The sequence below is a fragment of the Odocoileus virginianus genome, chromosome 26 (assembly GCF_023699985.2).
Source record: "Odocoileus virginianus isolate 20LAN1187 ecotype Illinois chromosome 26, Ovbor_1.2, whole genome shotgun sequence".
Lineage (NCBI taxonomy): Eukaryota > Metazoa > Chordata > Mammalia > Artiodactyla > Cervidae > Odocoileus > Odocoileus virginianus.
In genome coordinates, this window is record NC_069699.1 from 2,774,618 (window position 1) to 2,789,260 (window position 14,643).

At 37.7% G+C, this 14,643-nt stretch overlaps 1 protein-coding gene and 1 long non-coding RNA gene across 15 annotated transcripts in view; both read left to right on the forward strand.

Annotated features, from left to right (window-relative positions):
• RBMS3 (RNA binding motif single stranded interacting protein 3) overlaps positions 1-14,643 on the forward strand; it is a 1,589,121-nt gene that overhangs the window by 1,341,820 nt on the left and 232,658 nt on the right. The window lies entirely within an intron of this gene.
• LOC139031188 (uncharacterized) lies at positions 1,188-7,260 on the forward strand. Its single transcript, XR_011483574.1, has 2 exons — positions 1,188-4,756; positions 7,067-7,260. It is a non-coding gene; the product is annotated as an uncharacterized lncRNA (long non-coding RNA).

Sequence of the window (14,643 nt, forward strand, 5' to 3'; positions counted from 1 at the left end):
AATGATACACATACTTTTAATAAAAATCTTCTAAAGTCCTTACTTATGAATATCTAGGTTATTTTTTTAATCCTTTTCTGTTACAAATAGCACAAAAATTAAAATTGATATTTGTTCCTTTTCACATAAATGTAACCTATCTATAGGAAAAATGTGTGAAGCGGACTTACTGGGTAAAATAGTATTCTTGCTTACTAGATTTTGATAAATTTTGCCAAATTCTCCTCTTATAGGTTATCCTAAGTCAGATTCACAATAGTCAGTATAAGAAGCTCATTCTCCTGACACTTCAGCTAATATGATGGTTATGAATCTTGTTTTTCTCTAATGTAGCAGGTGAAAATTTATCATATCGTAGTCTTAATAAAAGAAATATAATGAAGTTTGGGCCTCTTTTCATGTGTTTAGAACTTTGATATTTTCTCTTTTCAAGCTCTCTATTCATATTGTCTGTTCAGTTTTCAGCCGACCTTCTTACTCATTTGTAGAAGAGAAAGCTGGTGTTGGCATGAAAGAAAACAGGTGTTTGTCAGTCACTTACCTTTTGCCTTCATTAATGGTGTTTTTTTTTATTGCAGATTCTTGTAAAATTTTATATACACATACATACATATATGTGTGTACATATAAATAAAAGTATCACTTCATTTTAACAAATCTGCTTATAAAATTATCTAAAATAGATTTTTGGCATAAGATACAAAAAGGGAGAAAGTAGCTTTATTTTTCTTTATTTCCTGATAGACAGTTGTCCCAACACCATTTATTGAATGATATATTCCTTCTCATTGAATCAAAATGCTACATTTTTCATCTAGTCAGTTACCATGAATATTTTTTAAATTTTCTTGGAATTTCTATTGTTCTCATGGATCTACCTGTCAAGTTGGGTGTTTAGTTATACCTTTAATAATAAGTCTTTTCTATGATGTTTTAACACCTGGAAGGGCTCTGCCCATTGCCTCCTTGACAGTTTTCTTCTTTTAAATAACATTTCTGCACTTTTTCCCAGAAAATAACTTTAGAATTCATTTTTTTACCTGCTCCCCACCTCACAATGTATGATCATTTTATGATTTATTCATTTGTAATTTTAAGTGAGACAAACCCATTGTTTTCAAAAGGAGACTTTCAACATGAGGGCTTGTTACCAAAGCAAAATCATGACATCATCTGGCAGCCATTCCAAATTATAGCCATGTGTTCCAGAGTGGTTTCTTGCTGTGCTAGATGGTGTGACATAAATCACTTCCACTCTATAGGCAATGCTATCCGTTTTCTGCATCTTACAACTCAAAATCTTAAAGGCAGAAGGTATTACAGTATCTTATAACTCTGCCTACGAACAAGAAACACCAGCCATGTTGAGATCCGTTTCCACTTTTTTCAACTGAGAACACATTTTTACTGAAACAAAAAGCTCGCTTCTGCACTGATAATGAGAAAAAATTTCTTAGTCAATATTTCAAACACAGTTAAAAAATCTACTCTGGGAAAAAATGGTAGAAGAAAAGCAGTGTATGAAAGTTAAAATATTGTATCAAAACAGAACATATTAAATAGGTGTGCTGTAAGGTTAGATCTCATATGTAAAGAATGAAAACACTTGCATCATGCCACTTATTTCTCAAGTGATTCTAAAATTTGGCCAGCCACTAGTAGGACTCCATTACAGTTTACCTTAGTGTAGATGGGAATTATGAATGCATTTTGTGGACTTTGGCTCCGTGACTTTCCAAAGAGCATGATTCATTCCTGAGTAATCTGTAACCCATACTCCTTGTATAATCATTAGAAGAGACTGCCTTGATGATTTTTCATTGAATATCAAAAGCTTTCAGAAGTGTGCCTCTGGGAATGACCGTCTGCAGATGTAGGAGCGTCTCCAAACTGACCCAGGTGTTACCCCCTCCCCTTCAGTCTCTCTGGTGTTGTGATTTATCAAGTGTCTTACAGGAAGAGATGAAGCCTTCCGGAGAATTACTTAATTTTCAAAAGGACTGCTTTTTATGTGTGTGCCTGCCCCATTTTCTTGCTTTTTGTGTCAGTTATGGGGATTTTGAAGTTGAAAATACTGAGCTATTTTAGAGCCTCCATGGTAAAATATTCCCACTTTGATATGAAGTGAAATTTCCTCAATTGCACGATCTTTGAAATACAAATTGGATTTACATTTACTTTTCAAAGCTTTTAATTCTCTTCTGGTGAACATCCTCTGACACTGAGCTCCCCAGGCTTTCTGCTTGCTTAAGTTTGTCTCCTCCTGTCAGTGAGTGTGGGAGATAGTCCAGGAAATCAGGGAACCCTCACACCAGCCCCTTGTGGAATATGCACCTTATTCCTCTGTACCGTGGGTTTGTGAAATTATGTAACATAGCCTGCTTTCAGAAGGCCTTTTATTTATTTTTTAAAGCCTCTCATACCTAAGTGGGGTGAGTAGGTGAATAGCATTGATTTCTCTCAAGAAGGGTGTTATGTAAATGCTGCCTGGTAGAATTGCGTTTTCATTTCCTGTATTGATCTCATCTTAAAGCCTTGGAGTCAATCCTATTTTGTGTATATTCCTATTTTCACAGAAATACCATGTTGCAAAATGAAAATGAGTGACTAGAGATGTGGAAATCTTGCTTAAAAGCCTCTTATCCTATCATCTTTGGCATTTCAGGATGTCATTTTTTTTAATCCAAACAAATAAATAATAAAAGCCGCAAATAGTTGTGTACTTTAGCTGGCATCATTATTCAGATAGCTTCTTAGTGGTTTCTTTTCTTTTTTTCTTCCAGAAAATCCATTTTTGGAAGATGACTTTGAAGTAGGCCCAATCTGTAAGGACTAGATCTTACTGTTTATCATTAAGGAAGGAGGATTTTCTTACCTTAGAGATACCATAGTTGTTGTTTAGTAGCTAAGTCATATCCAACCCTTTTGCTACACCATGGACTGTAGGCCACCAGGCTCCTCTGTCCATGGGATTTCCCTGGCAATAAAACTGGAGTGGGTTGCCATTTCCTTCTCCAGGGGATCTTCCTGACACAGGGATGGAACCTGCGTCTCCTGCATTGTCAGGCTGATTCTTTACCACTGAGCCACATAGTTGAGCTCATCAATAAATGGCTAGAATTGTCCTCTAATCCAAAAACTCCCATCTACTCAGCTAGGAGAACCAAGACAGAACCTTCCTCTTCTAAGATATCCTGGTGGGTCCACTAACAACCTGTTGGCAGATGTACCCGAAAGGACTTCCTTTAACAGAGCTGTGACAGACACATCAGTGCATTTTGCAGTTAAATGTCAATATCTTGGACACATAAATGGGAAACTTGAATTGGCACTAGCATATAATGGCTACTCCTGTACCTAATCCTCACCAATCTATTTTTTTCCCTATAATGGCCAGATTCTACTTTTTTAAATTTAAAGATAATGTTATACCTTAATTTCCAAGTTGTTTTAAATCCTGTTGTAGTTTATTGAATGTTTTCAGTTAACCAGAAACATCACTGAGCTCTGTCCCTGGTGATCTGAAGTCTAATGATATATTAATGTAAATTTTAACGTACAAACCGGAATTCAGTGTTGTATCCTCATCAGTTCAGTTCAGTTCAGTCACTCAGTCATGTCCGACTCTTTGTGACTCCATAAATCACAGCACGCCAGGCCTCCCTGTCCATCACCAACCCCCAGAGTTTACTCAAACTCATGCCCATCGAGTCGGTGATGCCATCCAACCATCTCATCCTCTGTCATCCCCTTCTCCTCCTGCCCCCCAATCCCTCCCAGCATCAGGGTCTTTTCCAATGAGTCAACTCTTTGCATGAGGTGGCCAAAGTATTGGAGTTTCAGCTTCAGCATCAGTCCTTCCAGTGAACACCCAGGGCTGATCTCCTTTAGGATGGACTGGTTGGATCTACTTGCAGTCCAAGGGACTCTCAAATTCTCCTGTTAACCATATAATGCTATGATTTCTCTTTTGCGCCTTTGGAATTCTCAATCTAACAGTAACAGAGGAGTAAAAAGAGGGGGAAAAATGGATTTAGATCAGTATCCAAACCTTGGTTCCCGGATTCATCCATAATTACCATTCATTTTTCACAGCTTCAATTCTACTTATCAAAAAATATGTGCTTGATCCAAATTCCACTTTAATTTCTAGGACAGGCATCCCCAGATGAATGTCACATTCCAGCCGAAGTTCTTCTGTTGAAGTGGAGGCCCCTCATGGTTTGTCTCCACACTCTGATACTTACCAAGCTTCCTCACCTTGTCCTCGACCACCACGCACTCCTCAGAATAAAAAGGCTGCATGAACTGAACTTGAACCAGAGATCAGAATCCCAGCTCTGCCATCTACTAGCTGTGTGACTGGGGGGCAAGTGACTTTACCCTTTTGTGACTCAGCCTCTTCACTGTATAAGGAGAACAATAATGCCACCTACCTCATAGAATTATTAGGGGATTCCCAGGTGGTGCAATGGTAAAGAACCTGCCTGGCGGTGCAGGACGCGTAAGAGATGCCAGTTGGATCCCTGGGTTGGGAATATCCCCTGGAGGAGGGCATGGCACCCCACTCAGTATTCTTGCCTGAAGAATCCTATGGACAGAGGACCCTAGCGGGCCACAGTCCTTCGGGTCACAAAGAGTTGGCTATGACTAAAGCAACTTAGCGCATACACACACACACACACAGGATTATTAAGTTAGATGAGGTTATGCATGTAAAGGCGTTAATGGAGAGTCACCTCCCAGTAAGTACTCAGTAAGTATTTATATAGTAATAAAACTTATCATCAGCACCAACACAAAGAGAGGTCAGTATTATTTATTCACTGTCACCTTGCTTTAACATATCTTAAACTCTACCACTTGAAGTTTAGGAGTGGAGTGTTAGCAGCCGTAATTACTTTCTGGTCTAGGCAAGACAATTAAACAAAAAGTCAGGAAAAACATATCTGGTAAAATTGCTTGAGTGAACTGTGCTGGAATTTATTCCTTTACTTTAACAAATATTTATTGAAACTCTTGGAATTATGGTGGCAACCAAAATAATTATCAGCCCTGAACTCTTGAAGCTAATATCTGAGTGGGAGATAGTTGATAAATTAAAAAAAAAAAAATCAGAATACAATAAAATAAGATATGACCTACCAGAAAAGACCCTGATGCTGGGAAAGACTGAAGGCAGGAGGAGGAGATGACAGAGGATGAGATGGTTGGATGGCATCACTGACTAGATGGACATGAGTTTGAGCAAGCTCTGGGAGTTGGTGATGGACAGGGAAGCCTGGCGTGCTGCAGTCCATGGGGTTGCAAAGAGTTGGACACGACTGAGCAACTAAACTGAACTGATTTTAGTTCTCAAAAAAAAAAAAAAAAAAACCTTTCTGGGTTGACTATTTAATTTGAGACCTGAAATGGACATAGATAGGTAAAGAGTTGGGGTGAGGGGAGCATTACAGGTGGAAGGAACCCATGTGCAAAACGCTGAGGCGGAAGGATTGGGGTCTCTGCAACCGCTGGACGACCGATGCCCGTGGAGCCCAGGAAGGAGGGAGCAGGGCTTCATCACAGGCTGGGGTCAGCGCTGGTCTGATTCCTTGGAGCCTCAGGCCTCCTTAAAGGTCGGGACTGGAATCTAAGTGCCCTGGGAGGTTTTAAGCAGGGGACTGACAGATTCCCATTTATATCTTTAAAAAGTTATACTGATTCTTGTGTAGAAATTGAATTGTAGGGGGATAAAAGAGTGAAATTGGGTGACCATTAAGAACTATTGCTGAGCACAGGAAAGAACTAAAGATGGCCTGATGGTGGGTGGTAGATACCATCATCTCCCAGATTATGTTTGTTTATTGCTAATACTATTAATATCTGATATTAATATTAATTTAATATTATATTTATTGTTAATGAACATTTGCAGTTAAATTCTGAGGTAGAAGAGACAAGATCTGGCTAGAGGTTCTGTGTTAGTTAGGGGGACAGGAAGGTGTCCAGAATGACTCTCAGATGTCTCTTAGGTTAATGATGTAAGTAAGTACATCCTCACAGTACAGATGTAAATAGGTGGCATCCATCATCTATGAAGGTAGAAAAGATGATGAATGCTTTCAAGTTGCTGAAGAGTCTTATGTTTGTTTCTGATTGGGATTTAATATAGATGCTTGCTAAAGATAAATAAAAGGATTCATGTGAAGAACCAGTAAGGGCTCGGTAGAAAGGTAAAACTGTTTACCATAAGATTTAGGCTTGGAGCTCAAATCTTTGACACGGTGCAGAGAAGGGCCTGTTAGCATCAGCGACCCTCCACTCACTGTGTCGTGGTTTGGTAGGGCCCTTTATTGTGTTGGCAGAGGTCAAGGCGCCTCATTCATTGGGAGCACAGTTAATATAAGTGACTATATTTCGCTATGTATTCATGGCTCTGTTGATTTACAACACGTAGATGGGGAAGAGTAAGGGAACAGTAGCCTGCAGGGTGACGTTTGAGGACTGACTCTCGTCTTCTGATTCTCTAGACAAGTGCTGGCAAGCAGTCCTGCTGTTGGCCTAGCAGCAGCTCCTCTGAGCCACTTGTAGGCACCAGGCACTAAGTCAGGATGCTGAGACCTGTACGCACTCAAACTCTCTCTCTGACAGTGTCCCAGGGAATTTCTGCAAAGTTTTCTCTGACAAAAGCTTCTGCTTTCACTTGGAAGGAAAATTGTTTTTTAAATCCCTTAGAGATACTTTTTGTAAAAAATTGAAAAAATAAATACCTGGAGAAAATATTTTCTCCTTTAAATGATGAGGGAGTGTATGAGAGGGATTGAAAAATCAATTATTTTGGTTGACTTTGGTTGAGTGAAAGGTGAGGCAAGGGGAAAACGCAGGTCTCTAAGTTATTGTCACCTCCAGGGACGATGGTAAAATGCCACATGATGAGAAACTCTTGAGTTCCCTAACCCTAGAAACCAGGAACTCTCCACTAAGCATACAGTGGTTTGTGTGATCCTTGAAGTTATTATATTTTTTTCTGTTACTGTATTTTTTTCTTTAACTTCCATAATTATTTAGCAAATGTTTCAGACAGGTTTATCTTACAAAATGCCATTGAAGGAATTCCTCACTGGTCCAGTGGTTAAGACTACACATACTCACTGTTGAAGACTCAGGTTCAATCTCTGTCAGGGAATGAAGATCCCACAAGCCACACAGTGCAGCAAAAAGTAAACAAATAAAAATGTTAAAATAACAATAAATGCCATTGATTTACCCATAAGAGAAGCCAGTTCTCATTAAGGAAATAATGATTGAGTTCTCTTCATAAATGGATCTTGACTTAATGACTTGAAACTATATTTCAAGATTAGAAGACCACCAAAGAAGCTTTGAATACAGATGATTAAATGATTCAAATTTTATATGATCTTCTATCTTCCTCCACCAAATAACCAGTTTCAAATTGTCCATCCTTTTACTTATTTTCTGAGGTATCTGAGTGATACAATATGCTTGAGTTTCTCACATTTCAAAATTTCTCTCTCAATGCATAATCGGTGCTCAGAGAGCTAAACTTAATGAATATTCTCTGCAACTTCCATAGCACATCAAGACAAACTATTTAATACTATCCTACTTAATGCCAATGGCACATCAAAAAAAAAAAATTCCTGAAAGGAAATATTCTTTTTCTCCAAGTAAATTTGAAACCTCTTTATTCATTTTAAATATTTTATTGCATTAATTTTTCAGAGCAGCAAAACAAACATTCATCAAGTGAAACTGAGCATGACCCCCTCGGATGGGTACATCTGTTGCTTTCCTGCTGTGTCCTTGAATAATTCATGTTAATACATTTAAAATATACACTTCATTCAAATGAGCTTCCCTCATTTACATGTAAAATTTACATTGATGGAAACTAAAGTCAGAGCTGGAAGAAAGCTGACCCAGGAGTTCTGTGATTTATGACTAGCTGCCTCTGTCCATTTGTCTCTGCCGGGAAAGTACAGAAGCACCTCCCCACCCCTGGCCCCCTGAGAGCTTTAGTTACATCAGTAAATACGTGGAAGATGCCGCCCAGATATTTTGATCGCTTTTCCTGTAGCCTGCTTTCCATGTGAATACCTTCTACAAGATTTGTGGTCTCTGCTGTTCCCTTTTGGCTCTGCCTGCTCACATCACATGACCGATGCTCCAGGTACACTGAATGACATCTAGGAATTGAAGCCAACCCAGAGAATACTAATCAGCTTTAGCTTCTCGAAAATTAATCGATGTGAGCTCATCTCAGGCAGAGCGGGGGAAGAATCTTCAGTGGTATTCCTGCCCTATCCCTTTCAACTCTGTTAACTGATGGTCTGAATGGTTTTGGAGAAGGGATCAAATTTCTAACCATGACAGCATTTTCTGCCTCCACCCTCCCTCTAGTTATCTGTTAAGCCTTAAAAAATTAAGATTAAAAAAATAGAAAGGGAAGGAGGAAAAGAAAACAGTTGAGCAGTTAAAGACCCAATGCTGAGTCTTCTCTTTCAAGGAACTTGCTTTCTATAATTTTTTCTTAAAAAAGAAATCTCCTATACGTGTAGCAAGTAAAATTTCAAATGATATAGGATCCAGAGAATAAAATAACTTATGAGGTGTTTTCTACATAAGACTTGAGCCCAATATTTGGCAATCATCACTATCCTTGCTTATTTGAAAAATCTCTGCAGCACCAAATCATCCATCAGACCCCAGGGTTACATATCCAAACTACACCACTATGTGTAATTAATCATAATGATGTAATTGAAAGGTTCTCTAATGTGATTTTCTGAGGAGCCAGAACAATTTGTATATATTCCATACTGCCCATATATTAATAAAAGTAAATCATATTTAACAAATTGTTTTAGTCTTTAATAGTGACTAGTTGACACTTACCTTTTGGAAATGACAATAGAGAACATATAGATTCTTCCGCATCACAATATTTTGATATTTTACAGGGTTTGTCAAACATCCCCAGTCCCTGGGACCCATTTGTTAAGAAAAAAAATTGTCCTAGAACTTCCTCCCTAACATAACCCTGTTCACTTGCTTATCTGTTTAATCCCTTCCTCCCTTACCTATGACCAAAATAAATTAACAGGCCTATATAGTCTTCTATTGACAAATTGTGTATGCTAATAGGTCAGTAATAAAGGATAATAGAAACCAGTTTTACTTTGTTTCTTGAAGGCCAGATTGAAAATCAAAGCTTTCATGTGTCAGCGGTAACAGGTCAGCGTACCTACAGGACCTTGGCACTTTGTCTCGATTTCCTATACTCTGTTTCCGCTTGAAATTTGATGGTGGCCATAAAGATGCTTCACAAAAAGACCAAAGTACTGAAGAACCTTTCAGTACATGAATAAGCATAAATAATTTTCTTTAATGGAAGCATAGAGTGCCTCCATTGGAGCATACCGGCCTCCATTCATCGCTCATCACTGTAGGTTTATGTGAATGGTTTCTATGGAGAGGAAGTTAAGGACAGAGGAGTGTTGAAGATGAAAGCTGCAATTGTTAGGAGCATCCATCAACTTAATGTGGTCTTTAGAGTCTGCAAGGTGATTGGCTGTAGCGTCTTGGAGTGCAGTGAGAAAGTGTATCACATCAACATGTTGAGGCAATTTCATGTATATGTATACATATCTGTATAGATAGACAGACATATAGCAATCTCAAGCTACAGAGAAACTGCAAATGAAGAACAAAGAATAGAAACTGTTGTCCTGTTCCATTCTCCATAAATGATAATTATTGCAATTATTATCAAGTGAATAATTATTATTGAGTAGATTAACATCAAATGTGGTAGTATCTGTATATATATATATAGTGAAAATAAGTTCTTCAAATATTGGTGTGTTTCTTCTAAACCATTTCTGACTTATTATAAAAATTATAATAGTATATATTATTATAATATTATTATATATGTTATATATAATATTATATTATAATAGTATATATTATAAAAATCCCCAGGGCACACCTAATTCAAACCCATGATTTTAGATAAGGAAATGCCTATCTAGTTAATTCATTTTCCTAGAATCACCAGGCTGCATATAAATTTATGTTAGATTTGAGAAAACTTGGTCTTTTACCTTTACCCTCAAAAAAAAGGCAGCAAGACCGAAATTAAATTATTTATGTATCCTTTCTGATAAAAAAAACTGTGGGCATGTTTATATATTCATGTTGACATAAAACTGATTGAGAAGAAAATTCTGACGGAAAAGATTCACTTATTGTTGTTTAGTAGCTCAGTCGTGTCCAACTCTGTGACCCCATGGACTGTAGCCTACCAGGTCTCCCTGTCCATGGAATTTTCCAGGCAAGAACATTGGAGTGGATTGCCTTGCCCTCCTCGAAAACATACATGCATAGATATCAGTCTAGAATCCATTAGTCAAGGGTCTACTTTTGACTTGACTTGAGAAATTAATGGAGGAAAAACAAGATCACAAAACAGTCTCAAATAATTTACAATTCAGTTCAGTTCAGTCACTCAGTCATGTCCAACTCTTTGCGACCCCATGGACTGCAGCATGCCAGGCTTCCCTGTCCATCATCAACTCCCAGAGCTTGCTCAAACTCATGTCCATCAAGTCAGTGATGCCATCCAACCATCTCATCCTCTGTTGTCCCCTTCTCCTCCTACCTTCGATCTTTCCCAGCATCAGGGTCTTTTCCAATGAATCAGTTCTTCACATCAGATGAACAAAGTACTGGAGTTTCAGCTTCAGCATCAGTCTTTCCAATGAATATTTAGGACTGATTTCCTTTAGGACTGACTTGTTGGATCTCCTTGCAGTCCATGGGACTCTCAAGAGTCTTCTCCAACACCACAGTTCAAAAGCAGCAAGTTAATTTATAATTAGCTTCATGATATATAGATATATATTCTATTTTGTTCACAATATATAGATACATGTTCTCTTTGGGTTAATGTAATCTGAATACATTACAAGTAATTCAAAGACAGCCTAGAGCTTAGTAAATGGTAAAAAAGAAAGCTATGTGTTTTAAGATCCATCACATTAACTCCCCAAATTAGATAAACCATATTCTGATAATTGAGAAGCAAATCTACTATCTTATTACTTTTAAGAAATAGTAAGACCTGTGATACAAAGGCTGCTCTTTAACACTTTGAGGTTTATATGTTTTTAAAAATTCTTTTTTTGTTTTACTGTTTATTTCTAGAAATAGTCCATGTTTTTCATGGAGAGTCTCTATTTCTGAATTCTTTCCTGTTGAAACCCAGTTTGTTCACTTACATAGCTTGCAATGAACTCTTAACTTGCAGTATGCCTTAAAAAAGGGACAAGATGAATCTTTGATGTTTTTCTCCTCATATATGAATGAAGATGCCAATTGCTTTAGCTAGTCTAATAACTTGGAGAAGGAAATGGCAACCCACTCCAGTGTTCTTGCCTGGAGAATCCCAGGGATGGGGGAGCCTGGTGGGCTACTGTCTATGGGGTCACACAGAGTCAGACACGACTGATGCAACTTAGCAGCAGCAGTCTAATAACTAACATACCTTACTACATTGTGTGAGACTTTCTTGGCAAAGGAGTGTGTGTGTGTGTGTGTGTGTGTGTGTGTGTGATGTCTGTGGCAAAATCCTGTTGAAATTTCCAGCAATACCTCTTGAATCCATTTAAATCTCTTATTTTGAAACCATTAGTAGTGTTAAATCCCTTTGTTTATTACCTGGTCTGCGACTGGATTGTTGGATTTCTAAGTATATTAAAAATGAACAAATAGAAATAGATTTTTGTTCCCTAATGTGTATTCAAACTTGGCTAAAAATTCTCTCCCTTTCACATTAACTTCCCTCTAATATCTGGTTTTAGCACAAATTTGCCTTCAAAATGTATGAGGAGTAAGAATGACTCAGAGATATACCCTGTTTTAAAACTAAAAGTTTGATCCATGACCCATATTTCTCTTCTCAAACAAATTGGAAACCTATAGATAGAAGAAAGAACGTAGGGGTAGAAGAAAGAACCCAGGGAAAGAAATAGCACCATACTTTCCAAGAGCAGAATTTATTTTTTCAACCACTGGTTTTATTTCCTGTCACTTTGATATCACCTTGTCCCTGTGAAAGGCTTTCAAACCAGGCAAATGACAGTGTTCCATCCATGTGCTCTCCTCAATGTCTCAGTCAACGAGGAAGAAGGTAGGCACAGAGTCTGCTGGGACAGAGTCCAAAAGTCACCCAGAGGACTTCCCTGGTGGTCCAGGGGCTAAGACTGTGCCTCCAGTGCAGGGGGCCTGGGTTCAGTCCCTGGCTAGGGAACAAGATCCCACTTGCCGCAACTAAGATCCAGAGCAGCCTGTATATATATGTATGTATGTATGTATATGTGTGTGTGTGTGTGCATGTATATATATATATGTATATGTATATGTATGTATATATGTAATTTTTTAAGTCACCCAGGACAGTGTGCTGTATAATGTGTGATGTTTTATGAAAGGATTATCGTGCAACATTCAGAATAATTTTACACTGTCTTTTGATCATACCTGCTGGCAGAGTTTTGATGGATAATGAGGAAACCCACCCAGGATTTAAACCTACATGGATAATTCTCACATCAGGTCAAAGACTTAAAGACTTAACACAGAGTTTACAAGTAAGTGTGAAGTGTCCTGGAGAGACAGAGACCAATGAAATCATGGTTCTTTAGTCCTTCACCACCTCAGTTTGTAGATTCCATCTAGAATCACATCAGTCTTTAATAATTACTACAAAATAATGTCAGATTTCTGGACCACGGTGTATTCTCTCACACTTGATTAAAGTACATCATGAATTCCATTTCTTTTAACACCTACTGATTTTTTCTATATTGAATCTTGAATATTTATCAAGGGTCTATATGCTTTTTAAGCTTATTGGTTTTTACAAATTAAGTATTTGCATTTGCTTTTTCTAAAAGGATTTTAATTCTTTTGCAGTGCAATCAAAGTGGATTTGTTTTCCAAATTTTACAGATATCTGAGTCATGAACATCTGTATTCACTTTCAAATGTGACAGTGAATCAATTTAGACTATAGACATTGAACTGAAATGAAATCACTCAGTCGCGTCCCACTCTTTGCAACCCCATGGACTGTAACCTACAGGGATCCTCAGTCCAAGGGATTTTCCAGGCAAGAGTACTGGAGTGGGTTGCCATTTCCTTCTCCAACTATAGACATTATCAAGCTGTGAATTGGGTGTTAGTGAAAATATATGCTTTAATTTGCTAATGGACAATTAAGCGGGAAAACCTTTAGAAGCAGAGAAATAAATGATGTCTTACTTCCTTAAGAGGACACTGTTAAGAAGTGTCCGACTGAGGGAGACCTACAAGTACCTGTAATGAAATAGTAAGAATATAAAACTGTCAGCGTCAAGATTGCTTTTTCCTATTACACTGTGACAGAAATGCTACTGCTTCAATAACTAAGCCACTATCTCTTTCTGCTCTGCATACATCTAGCTTCTAAGCTTTCCCAAATCCTCTCCATAATGAATCAAGAAACCTAATACATTAATAAGCAAAATTGTTCTTGTTGTCTAGTTGCTAAGTCATGTCCAACTTTTGGTGACCCCACGGACGTAACCCACCAGGCTTCTCTGTCCATGGGATTCACCAGGCAAGAATACTGGAGTGGCCTGCCATTTCCTTCTCCAGGAATAAACAAAATTCAGTGAAATTAAATATTTTGTACAATTTCTGCCCAACATAAAATCTAACTGGAGTGATCTTGTACTATGTGTTAGCTTATAAAACATGCATAATCCTATATGGAGAACATATGCATACAGGTGTTTATACAAAGATATTCATTGCAGCACTACTAATGATATATTAAAAAAAACTGGTACTACAACTCACATGTCTCTCAATAATTTTTTTTTATATTATTTAGAAAGCTTTACAATGTATGGTGTAATACTATGAAGACATTTTTTAAAAGATGGTGATGTGATGCCTTATAAACATCTTCCACAGTATATTTTTACATGAAGCAACATAGTCCAAGATCACTAGATATAGGTCAGCCCCACTATAAGAATAAAATACCATGTGAAGTGGTGTGTGTGTGTGTGTGTGTGTGTTCATGTGTGTGTATGCATATGTATGTGTGTATGTGGCTAATACCTAAATGTATTGGTTTGGGTCATGAGAAAAGTGATATTTTCCTATTTTCAAATTCTAACCATTTTCTTCCTCTCCCGTGCAGCTTAATTCCAAATTTCAGTTTTTGTTTATGCCAAAAGAAAATGCAGATTTTTTTTTCTAAATTAGCATCACCAGAATTTGACTGAAAACATACCACATATCACATTGGCTTTATTTTTAAATATAAGTGAATGAATTTCTCTAACATTAGTGTATAGTAGACTATAGGAACCTGTGGTTTGTGTAACTTTCCTTTCAAACACAATTAACAAGTCAACACTCAGTTATCAGCCCAGTTCAAGCTTTCATGCTGGTTGGGAGCATTGCTGTCCTTCATCTCTTTTGTTAGCTATGCAGCAGATAATATTCATATTTTAATATGTCTGTGGTGAAGCAACAAAGCACCACAACTTATCCAGCCTTTCTCCTTCCTGCCATTGCTCA